Source organism: Temnothorax longispinosus, chromosome 11 (genome assembly GCF_030848805.1).
Source record: "Temnothorax longispinosus isolate EJ_2023e chromosome 11, Tlon_JGU_v1, whole genome shotgun sequence".
NCBI lineage: Eukaryota > Metazoa > Arthropoda > Insecta > Hymenoptera > Formicidae > Temnothorax > Temnothorax longispinosus.
In genome coordinates this window covers 11,622,568-11,634,757 of record NC_092368.1, presented here as the reverse complement: position 1 = coordinate 11,634,757, position 12,190 = coordinate 11,622,568, and the positions used below count along the sequence as shown (strand labels likewise).

Sequence of the window (12,190 nt, the reverse complement as noted above, 5' to 3'; positions counted from 1 at the left end):
TTTTTACATGTTGGCAATGTTCTTTGGGATCAGAAGTTATTCATAGTATATGGGTAAAGATAAGAATAAAAAAGGATACACAATACATTAAGAATAGAAAAGGATTACATAACACATTCAGATTTATGTACGGAGATAAAAGTTACAAACTCTATTTATGTTTAATAAAACGTATGTATATTTGTGACAATTTCCGCAATTTTTTATTTTATACCTGCCTCCTGCGTAATAGCGGTATAACAATACTTATACTAAATATTTTAAATAAAATACGAAGAATTATAATATACATATAGTGTTGTTTCCGATAAAACGTTACAAAAGAAAAACGCATATAATCATAGCGTATTGTACTATGTGTAACAATATTAAAAGAAATAGTTATCAAAATATTTTTCTTATCATAAATCTTTGGTATATAAAATAAAATGCCCATGTTTGGTAACAGAGAACTCACGTATACTAATTATGATTAAGTTTAATTAGGAACTATAGTTTCTATAATCAGGCATTTTGAAAGATATTAATTATTACAACAAATCATAAAAAATGCAAAATGTCTTGTTATAACTGATTTATAGCTAAATTAAAAAACAATTAATTTCAACGAAAAACATGCATAATTATAGCAATAAGTTACATATAACATTAACATTTGGCTTTGGTATCTTTATTTGTTTCCATTTTTTTGTTTAGGATAACAAATATCTGTATGGATTACACAATTTGTAAATTTGTAAATTTGTACTTATTATATATCGGCACTTCATAGTGCATAACTTTGCCTGTAAAATTCGAATTATAAGTAGATATTTCAGATGCAATCAAAGCAATATTGCACATACAGATATTTAAGATACATTCTAAATAATGTAAGAAATTTGAGTCAATTTATTTTCAAAACTGAGTAAATAAAAATAATATAGCGTTTTCTGTTCTAATATTAGTAGACAGCAGTGTTTGTAAACAAAAAAATATTGCTTGACTCAAAGACAATTCTTATGGTCTTCTAACTCGAAGAGTTTTCATAAGTAGTATTGTAAATCGGACATCAATTTATTTCTAATTTTTTAATGCATTCAATGCAACAAGCAAGATGACCACATGGTATGAAAACATGTGTTCATTTATTAGTAAGATACACTGTGCAGTTTTTTTCGGAAAGTTTTGCTCCTGATACGTTAGGATTTTGGAAATCCTAGTTAATAATATGGAATGGAAGGTCTTTTTTATGAGTATTGTTGTTATCCTCATACAAATATCTATAATCATCTCCTGGCGCCTCATATATGAATGAATCATCTGTAAGGAAAAGAGAAAAGAATGTTAAGAATATTGTCCACAGACATGTATGAAAACTTACTTATACTTAATATACTTATTACTTGTTAACTGTTATGTCTGAGTATAAAGTATTACGAAGTGCTAAGCAACGGTAGCATTACCTGACGGAATTTAAATTCTGTTACTTCTGTAACGTTTTTTTAATGGTTCATCTATTTTGTGTAAAACCACATGTAATTCTCGCAATTTCCTTGAAGTACTATGTTGTTTCTGCGCATTTTCGTTCTCTTCATAGCAATTCTCTGTAAAAAAATATAATACAATTAATAAGAAAATGTTAATTAGAAAACAGAATATTATAATATGTCATAAAATGTTTTGTTTATTTCTATATATATATATATATATATATATATATATATATATATATATATGTGTGTGTGTGTGTGTGTGTGTGTGTGTGTGTGTGTGTGTGTGTGTGTGTGTGTGTGTGTGTGTGTGTGTGTGTGTGTGTGTGTGTGTGTGTGTGTGTGTGTGTGTGTGTGTGTATATACACACAAACATATATATATATATATATAATATAATATTCCACAAAATAGAATCAGCAAAAAGAAAAAGGGTTATTGGACGGTAACAAATTTATATATTTTGTCTACACGAGTAATACCTATTATATTATTACATGTAATTGAGTACAGATCACTTAGATTGTCCTAATTTAATAGGACACATAGGGCATTCGGTGCTGCTGTACGCAGTACCGATATGGTGGGAGAAGGTGGGGAATATTCCCCGCCTCAATGCCAAAATGGCGGCTGCGCAGAAAACTATTGCGATCAGAGCCGTCAGAGCATATAGAACCGTCTCCCACATGGGGACGACCACCCTCGCGGGAATTCCCCCGATACACCTGCTGACTAGGTCGTACGCAGAAACGTACGAGGCGGTCAGCAGGGTTAGGGAGGCACTGGGGGAAGTCCCGCCGAGGAATAGAAGGGAGCTGAAGCTCCGATCAAAGGAGACCCTCCTCCGCTCTTGGAAGGAGGATCTAGCGGACCCCCGGCACCTCTGGGGGAGGAGGGTCATCGAAGCCGTCCAACCAGTATTAGAGAAGTGGGTGGAAGGCATAAAAAAAAGAAACCTTGCCTTCCACGCGGTGCAGGTAATAACAGGCCACGGATGTTTCGGCAAATACCTGCACCGCATCGGGAAAGAGCGCACCACGCGCTGCCACCACTGTCCGGAGGGAGCGGACACGGCGCAACACACGCTGGAGGACTGTCCAGCGTGGGACGAAGAGCGCCCTCCGGGCGGAAATCGGAGAAGACCTCTCTCTCCTGGCCGTCATCGCAACGACGGTTCAGGCGGGAAAGAGAGGAAGGGAAAACTGGAGAAGTTTCGCCTCCTTTTGAGACAAAGTCATGTCGCGGAAGGAGGCGGACGAGAGGGTAAGGAGGGGAGAAGCCGCCCCTCCTCCTGACGATGAAGCGGACTGAGAGTCCCCCCCAGTCCGAGGGGGAATCTACTAGTGGTTCCCAACAAATAGGGAACAGGGAATAGGACAACTATGTAGAGGTAAGGGGTTGTCGTTTCCTCCGACGAGGGGGGCGTCCCTCTTCCCCAATACACACAGGTACTTTCCCCCAACGCGTTGGAGGAAGGATGTGTCACGAGAGGAAGAAGAGGGGCCTAAAACACAGGCCCGGTTGGAACAAAAGAGACGGGTGGGCGGCACGGGAACGGGTCATTGCCTACCCCCCTGCCGTCGCAATTAGTGCCGAACAGGTCGGCGGAGGGACCCCCCAGGGGTCGGGAAAGGTCACTGGGGGCCCTTTGGGGCCTCTAGGGGCCTTTCCCGATACGGGTCTTGCGCACCCGAGGTACCCGAGCACACCAGCACCGTAATCTTCGTCAGTCTTTGGGCTGGCGGGGACCAGGGAGTCCCTTCGGGGACTCGCGAGGTAGGCGACTTCTATAATAAATTCGCTCGGCCCAGGCGGGGCCGTGAGGGATGGGCCTTTGCTCTCCCGACGGCCCTAAGGGAAGGAAAACCCTTCCCACAGAAAACCGGGAGACCGGCTGCCCCGCTAGGAGTCTGGGTCTGGCTTCGGCCACCCAGACTCCAACAGCCGCTAGGGGATGGCGACTGTAAACGCCCGGTCGGCCGGGACCGTTAGAGGATTTTGATTCTTCCACCGGCAACCAGGACGGGGTGGGCCTTCCTCCATCCATTGCACGCCGGTGCTCCGGCAGGATGGGGGACAATCTCGCGACCATTGCACGCCGGTGCTCCGGCAGGTCGCGGAATTGCGGGCCTACAGGGGCTGTCCAGGCCGCACGAAAATGATCCGAGGTCGGGGCCGGGCAGCCCCCTAGGAGGGTGACCCACTGAACCGCTCGGACCGGGTTAGGGTTGGTGGTGTCCTGCCACCGGACGTAAGGGTCGGCGGCGTGTTTAGGAACCCGTTGGTCGGCGATTGCATTGGGGGAGCATCCTGTGCCCTGTCCTCTCGTGGGCGGCGCGGGGGACCGGGATCGAGCTTGCTCGGCCGGATCTCTCGCTTAGCCCGCGGGGGAGTATGGTGGGGGCTTCTTCTGCTTGAGTCGGCCGACGGGTGGCGGATTTCGGTCCGGATGACGTCCCAGGGTGGCGGACTGAGGTTAGTCCCCTTCAGTCCGCCACTTATTAGTTAGCTTTTTGTCCTTAAGGACAAGGGGGGCTCAATGCCCCCCCCCCCCAGGAGGGTGCCTGTTCAAAGCCAGTGTGGGGGGATCACGGACGTGATCACTGCGTTTCCCGAGTCCCCCCCATATAGCACTTAGAAGGGACTAGTGGGGGTTTTAGCTGGTAGGCCATGGGTGACGTCGCCTCGGCAATATGCGCCCGTGGAATCCGGCACAACCCCGCCTCGGTCCCGAGGAGCGGGGAGTCTTTTTGAAGATTTTCCCTATTTAAATAAAAAGGCACATAGGGCATATAGTTAACTTCATGATCCACCTTGACAAAATATATGTGAAAAAATTAATTTTATGTAATAACTAGACATTTTAAACGCGCGCTGCTTATTTATTTAAGCTATTTTTATATTATAAACACTATTAACCCTTAGATATACTTTATCAACTGGTAAAATATGCAATAATAGCCGCTCACGAAGTAAACGCAACGAGAGAATCAATTGGCATTGCGGAAAGGCGACAACAATAAACTTTGATAGATTTGATTATCAACTTTACATGCCTTTTTTAGAAATGAAAAACGTCAATAATACTTTAATATATGCGACTAATTGACTTTGCACGCCTTCTTTACAAGTGGATGAATTAGCAACTGAGTAGTAAATTAAATATAGACAAGAAACCACGACATAGTATCATTTCATAGGAAATGTCTAATATTAATAATTGAAAAAGAAAGAAAAAAAGAATAAAAATAGTCATTAATATTTTAACTAATTTGATTAAATTTAAAAAATATAAAACTTGTAAATATGACATTAAAATTTGCACTCTTACCTTTATTAGCGTTTAACAGTTTCTTTGTCTTTTTCTGGAATGGAGCGTTTACTTTAATATCACTTTTGACATTATTGTACAATGTCCTAGATCTTGTTCTATAAAGCATATATTTTTTATTAGATGTTGAGTTATGTACATCACTATGACCTTCTGCAAAGAAGTAAAATTAATATTAATATTGTAATAAAAAGCAGAAGAAAATTGCAAGAATTAAAAAAAGGAAAAATGTTTATGTGATAAATATTATTTTCAAAAATTGTATTTTATGGCATATTTAATATTTTAATTATGTAGTACTGCAAGAGATAAATTAAATTTTCGTAAAAGTTGAATTTAGATGTTTATTGTAGACGTTTACAACTTAAAAGTTAAAAGTATACTTTATTTATTTATTTATTTTTTTAAATTATAGTTAGAGACCTACTAATTATCTGTCTTTATTTTTCAAGTGTAAATTCTAATAAACATTTCTAATAAACAATTTTAATGAAATTAAACTTGAAAAATATAGAGATAATTAGTTGGCCTCTAACTATAATTAGAAATTATATAATTGAATATATGTATATAATTGTATCTTTATGATAATATTAATAGACAAATTATGATTGAATACAAAATTATTAACATTGTGGATAAAAGACATAATTGTATGAATAAAAATATCTTTACTAAACCTTGTCATATCCTCTCATAATATTAAGCTATTTTATTAGCATAATTGAAATAAATATAAAATATACTTATTAATTTTTCTCTTTTTTTCACAGAAGCAGTTTCTGTTGAAACTTGGTGGAAATAATGCCAGGGACAATGTATGTACCTCAGAGGTAAAGGATCGTATGTCCACTTTTTGTCAAAATTGAGTTAGTACTATTTTCAATATACCAGGAGCTTAAATTTTAATATAGTAAAAGGTTTTATGTCTATTACAACTATATTATCTAAAATAGTGTCTAAAATTAATATATATATTTTTCTTTACCTAATTTTTCATTTAGCGGTAAACAATCGCAAGTCCCTTAGTTTTGGTTAGGTCTTGGGTTAGGTACAATGTGTGATGAGCCATGAAGCATGGAATGTTTTTCCGATAGCTGAGCCCCTCCGTGCAAGATAGGCTCTTGTGCGAAGAAAACTGGGCTCCGTCTTTTAGAAAGAGACGTTAAGCCGTTGGTCCAAAGGGTTAAAGTGAGAGGAAAAGGATAGTGCAATGTTGGTAGTAGATTGCGAACCCTGCGGGGATATGCAATAAATTAAGAATTAAATAAAACTGGACATATGAAATGTTTCGTAAAGTATTCTCTTTTCAATCTACGGTCTAACTATAATATTCCTATCTTCTTTTTCCCACAGAACCAAACAACTCTGATCTAAAAAGTTTTTTCTAAAACTTATAGGTTTTGAAATATTTAGATGTGTTAATTTAAAAAACTCACTTTGTATATACACAAAGTATGTTTTGGAACATCGCTATTTTATTCGTTTAATTTATGCTATATTACTTTACATAGAACGTGCAATAGCAAACTTCGTTTATAGAGCAGAAAGCAAAAAAATATTGAAAAATTTTGTAATCATTGTATACTTTGAACCTTTTTGAACAAAAGCATTTAATGGAGACTGTTCTCAAATAATACAATCAGTATATACAATGTCCTCAAATTATACAATTGACATACCTGACGGAAATGTCCTCAAATTAAACATTCTACCCCAAAATCTTAAAACATTTTCTGTCTCCAAAATAAACGTTTTATCCCAATGTCTCTTAAGTATAGTTTATAAAGTTTAAGCACTAATTTCTTTTTTTAAATGCATTTTAAGTCTATGTTTCTTTGAAAAAATTATAGAGTGTAAATTATTTTTCCAGGTTTATTAATTTTTAAAATAATTTTTAGAAATACGTATTTTTAGAAATACATATATTTATTTTATTCTCAAATGTTATCTTTTCAATATAAACACAATTCTATAATTTATGGTTATTGTATAATTTGAGACTTTTTGAACAAAGGCATTGATCAGAGACTGTCCTCAAATTATACAGTCAGTATATAACTGTCTTCAAGTTATACAATCAGTATACATATACGGAAATGTCCTCAAATTAAACATTCTACTTAACATCCATAAACCTTAATTTATTTTCCCAAAATAAATGTTTTATCCATGCATTTCAGGTAATTTATGTACAGTTTAAGTCCTAATTATCTTTGTTGAACGACTTGCTTCAGCCAACATTATTATTTGAAGTTAAAGAAAGTATATGCGTATTATCTAACTATGTGCCAAATATGTATTTCTATGTAGTAAATAATTTATATTACATGTATATATACCGGGTGTAACAAAAAGGTCGGGACCCTGAATTATCTCGGAAAGTTGACGTTTTCGGAAGAAATGTTTTATACAAAAGTTGTTTGGCTCAAAGGGGCACATAAGATGGTGCCATTGGTTTTACCTTGGATGGTTGTTTAAAGCTCACGTGAACGACACCTTTAATTTCTTAAATGGAAACCCCTATTTTTAAATGCATATTCTTGTAGCTAATCTCGCGAGCTTTTCAAAACACTATAATAAAGTATTTTTTTGTTAAGAACTTTTGGAATTATAAGGCTTGAAAGTTCTAGTATTTTGACATAAAATACAAAATATCTTGTAAAACATTAAGTTTTCGATAATGTTACCTTAATACTTTTATGCACAGAATAATGAGACAAATCAATTGGTATGAAAAAAGGCATAGTTCCTTTAAGAAAAAAAATATGTAATTTGCAACATGCATGCTTTTTCTTAAAAGCAACTATGTCTTTTTTTTCATACCAATTGATTTGTCTCATTATTCTGTGCATAAAAGTATTAAGGTAACATTACCGAAAACTTAATGTTTTACAAGATATTTTGTATTTTATGTCAAAATACTAGAACTTTCAAGCCTTATAATTCCAAAAGTTCTTAACGAAATAATACTTTATTATAATGTTTTGAAAAGCTCGCGAGATTAGGTACAAGAATATGCATTGAAAAATAGGAGTTTCCATTTAAGAAATTAAAGGTGTCGTTTACGTGAGCTTTAAACGACCATCCAAGGTGAAACCAATGGCACCATCTTATGTGCCCCTTCGAGCCAAACAACTTTTGTATAAAACATTTCTTCCGAAAACGTCAACTTTCCGAGATAATCCAGGGTCCCGACCTTTTTGTTACACCCTAGTATATCTATAACATAATTTAAAAAATATAACAAACAAAAAAATGTCAGCGCAAATTTTGAGCACGGGGTCTCGCTATTAGGACCCTGGGACATAAAAAAACTTGAGCAGTGAGACGTAAGCGGTAAGCAATTAACCAATAGTTATCGTGTGTTTTCAAGAATTCTTAACTGTGATTGGTCAATTTGCTTACTGCTTAAGTTTTTTTATGTGCCATGGCCTCCAGGACTTAAACAGTACATAAAGTATACCTGAGAAACATTGGGGTAGAACATTTATTTTAGAGACATAAATTGTGTTTTAAGAGAGTGTTAAGTAGAACGTTTAATTTGAAGATATTTCCGTATAGACTGATTGTATAATTTAAGAACAGATATATACTGACTGTATAATTTGAGGACAGTCTCCAATCAATGCTTTAGTTCAAAGTATGTAATAACTTAAATAACTATAAAATATGGATTTGTGTTTGTGCTGAAAGAATAACATTTGAAAGTAAAATAAATGTGAAGTATTTTTAATAAAACAAAAAATGTATTTTTTAAATTTCTATTTACATGCATATATTTATTAATTCTCATTATTAAACAAATTGATTAAACCAACATTATTATTTAAAGTTAAGTAAACATATGCATATAAAATAGAAACTTAAAAAATACATTTTTTGTTATTAGAAATATGTCGCATTTATTTTACTGTAGAACGTTATACTTTTAGTACAAACACAAATCTATATTTTATAGTCATTGTATACTTTGAGATTTTTCGAACAAAGGCATTGATCTGAGACTGTTCTCAAATTATACAGTCAGTATATACTTGTCCTTAAATTATTCAATCAGTATACACGGAAATGTTCTCAAATTAAACATTCAATTTAAAACTCTTAAAACATATGTCTCGAAAATAAATGTTTTATTCCAATGCTTTTCAGATATATTATATATATATATATATATATATATATACAGGGTGTCCGAAAAATCGCCTACTCCACTTCGGGAGGTGATTCGGGACTTAAAAACAAGCAAAAAAGTTCATACAAACATAGGTCTGGAAATGAGCCGTTTCCGAGTTATAGCCACTTTTATGTTCAAAAATCGTAATTTAGAATCCGCTTGGCATCCCTCTTTCTTAATTATTTCTTAAATTAAAAATTTTTATTTTTAAATATTTTTAATTTTTTTAATTTTAATTTTTTTATTTTTTTTCAATTTTTCAATATTTGTAAATACGATTACATTATTTTTAAAAGAAATCAGTTGTTTTCACAGCTACTTGAAATCAGTTGTTTTTACGGCTATTCAAAATCAGTTGTTTTCACGGCTACTTGAAATCAATTGTTTTCACGCCTATTCAAAATCAGTAAGTAAATCACGGCTTTTCAATAAGTTTCAAATTTTTATTTAACAACACCTTACTTTTAGGTTGTATCTAATCTTTCCGTATTCATCAAAATGGATCGTTTAAGTTTTAATGAATTAGCTGATATTTAAAAATAAAAATTTTTAATTTAAGAAATAATTAAGAAAGAGGGATGTCAAGCGGATTCTAAATTACGATTTTTGAACATAAAAGTGGCTATAACTCGGAAACGGCTCATTTCCGGACCTATGTTTGTATGAACTTTTTTGCTTGTTTTTGGGTCCCGAATCACCTCCCGAAGTGGAGTAGGCGATTTTTCGGACACCCTGTATATATAGGTTAGGTTGTGACCGGACGTCACTCTCTGGGTACGTGGATCACACGAAAATATGAAATCTCAGCCAGATTTGCCTATCAAACGGTCGCCACTCGGTTTGACCTTGATATACCGAGAAGGTAATTATCGAAATTACAGCACGATGTTGCAACAATACTCCATTAATTCTCTTTTATTTTCAGGTTCTCGACGCAGGATGTCTCGACGTCCCGACGCTGCCTCCCCACTGCTGGATCATCGATGGACAACGTGGGACCACCCCCGACGGAACAGGTAAGTAGAAAATGTGTATGTTTAATTAATCGGCCAATTTCCTTTTCAGCTTCTCGCCCCGGATAGATCTCAACTGCCGCTGACTGTCCCAGATCCTCGCCTTATCGCATACTGGAACGCCGCTGGACAACGATGGATCAATGCCGTAGGACAAGGTAAGTCGCAGGTAAGTAATTCAAATTAACTTGACACTGCGTATATTAACAAACGATTGATTTATTTCAGATCGTCATAGATGATTACAAAGATTGTCGCGCCGTATGCGCTTCACGCTGACACTTTTCGTCGAACGTTGTTATAAATGGTAATTAATTACCGCTCGCAATAGTTATACGAGTTATGTTTAACGCGCAAGTACGCGGGAGTGCTTGGTTGTTATATATCGCTGCGCTAAACTACGCGCTAAGTCCGTATTGTATGAGCGAATATTATATACGTGTTACCGCGACCACGATATCCGAGCGACTGCCTCGAGTTGCCGGGCTCTCCCGGCGTCCCCACCTCGCCGGGATCGTTGTTCCCACCATCGGTGTTATTCACATCTCGGTACTTTTCCACGCCAGATGTTGAACGCTTTCTCTTTTCTTATGACAGTTTTTTGATGTTTTTGCGTTCGGTGTCGCCCGCGGTTCTCAATCCGAGCTTCGTAATTACTCGTACGCATATACGCATGGGGCCCCTTGGACCCCGCTCCCCTGGTTCCCGAGTCCGAGGTTTGTGCGGCCGAGTGGTCCCGCTGACCCCTCGGATCTTTCCCGGCGCCTCCCCTGGTGACCCTCCGTCCGCTACTTCCCTCCGGAGTATCGCGGTTACCGACTTCCGGGGATCATTGTTTTGACCCCGCTATCTCCGCGGCCGGTAGTATTATCGCGTCGCGGGTCGGGTGGTTGACGTCAGGGTCCCCCCTGAGGCGGATTCCTCGGCTCGGTCCCCGGCTGTGACCGCCGTATTCCTATGCGCGGGGGTCATTGTTTTGACCCCGCTATCTCCGCGCCCGGTGGTATTAGCGCGTCGCGGGTCGGGTGGTTGGCGTCAGGGTCTCCCCTGAGGCGGATTCCGCGGCTCGGCCCCCGGCTGTGACCGCCGTACCCCTATGCGCGGGGGTCATTGTTTTGATCCCGCTATCTCCGCGCCCGGTGGTATTAGCGCGTCGCGGTTCGGGTGGTTGGCATCGGGGTCCCCCCTTGGGCGGATTCCGTGGCTCGGCCCTCGGCTGTGACCGTCGTGCCCCTATGCGCGGGGGTCATTGTTTTGACCCCGCTATCTCCGCGCCCGGTGGTATTAGCGCGTCGCGGGTCGGGTGGTCGGTCTCGAGGTCCCCTCTCTTGCGGACTCCGTGATCCGCCCTTCGGCTATGACCGCCGCACCCCTATGTGCGGGGGTCATTGTTTTGACCCCGCTATCTCGCGGGCCCTTCGCTCGATTTTCGCCGCGATCGTCCCTATCTCCTCCGCTCGGGTCGCCTGCCGAGGCCCGCTCGTTGGCTCGTTCGGTCTTTCCTCTGCGGCTCGTCTGCCGGGGTCAATCAGGCCCCGGTTCCCCTATTCGTCGCGTCGCTATATCTTAAGATGAACGCTAGCCATATGGGCTCTTCAGACTCGCTTATCCGGTATTTAGCATAAAGAGATGTCGATGTCCGCCGCTCTCTTGGTCGCTGCTGCCCCTCTGGTGTCCTCGGCTCCACGGATAGGCGAACGGTTGCAAGGTATGTACAAAATACAGATAAATTTTAATAATTTGTATAGCAATTGTACAAATGTGCCATATTACTTCTTCGTGTGATACACGAGTTGTATAACACAAATCAATAAATTATTTATGCTATCAATATTTAAACGGTCACAAAAGGAAATATCAAGGAAATATTAAGAAAATTATATAATACAACTTGTAACTTAATTTTATCTAAAATATAAAGTAGAAAGGGCTGTAAGGGTCACAACGCGGATCACGGTGCGTTCAGATATAAATGTGATTTATTTCTCGATTTACAAAAATCCAAACGTTTCGGCTCCTGTCTGAGCCATCCTCAGTGGTATAATATTAACATCAAATATATATATTCTCCCATATATATTCTCCCTTAACATGGTGAGTTTACTGTTTCAATTTGACAGAAACTTAGTGAGACTAAAAGGTCCAAATCAGTTAGTCTGGAGAAAAAATACATCGCAGTCAAACCGAATAATAAGAA

At 38.4% G+C, this 12,190-nt stretch overlaps 1 long non-coding RNA gene across 3 annotated transcripts; it reads right to left on the bottom strand.

Moving 5' to 3' along the window:
- Nucleotides 1–1,037: 1,037 nt before the first annotated feature.
- Nucleotides 1,038–11,976, bottom strand: LOC139822156 (uncharacterized). 3 transcript variants are annotated; one of them, XR_011734457.1, is made up of 5 exons: nt 9,860–11,954; nt 5,792–6,039; nt 4,804–4,956; nt 1,446–1,586; nt 1,038–1,302 (listed from the first exon to the last, which is right to left on the bottom strand). It is a non-coding gene; the product is annotated as an uncharacterized lncRNA (long non-coding RNA). The 3 variants fall into 3 exon arrangements; XR_011734456.1 differs by having other exon boundaries at nt 1,446–4,235; nt 5,792–11,976; XR_011734455.1 differs by having other exon boundaries at nt 5,792–11,945.
- Between the last annotated feature and the right edge of the window lie 214 nt (nt 11,977–12,190).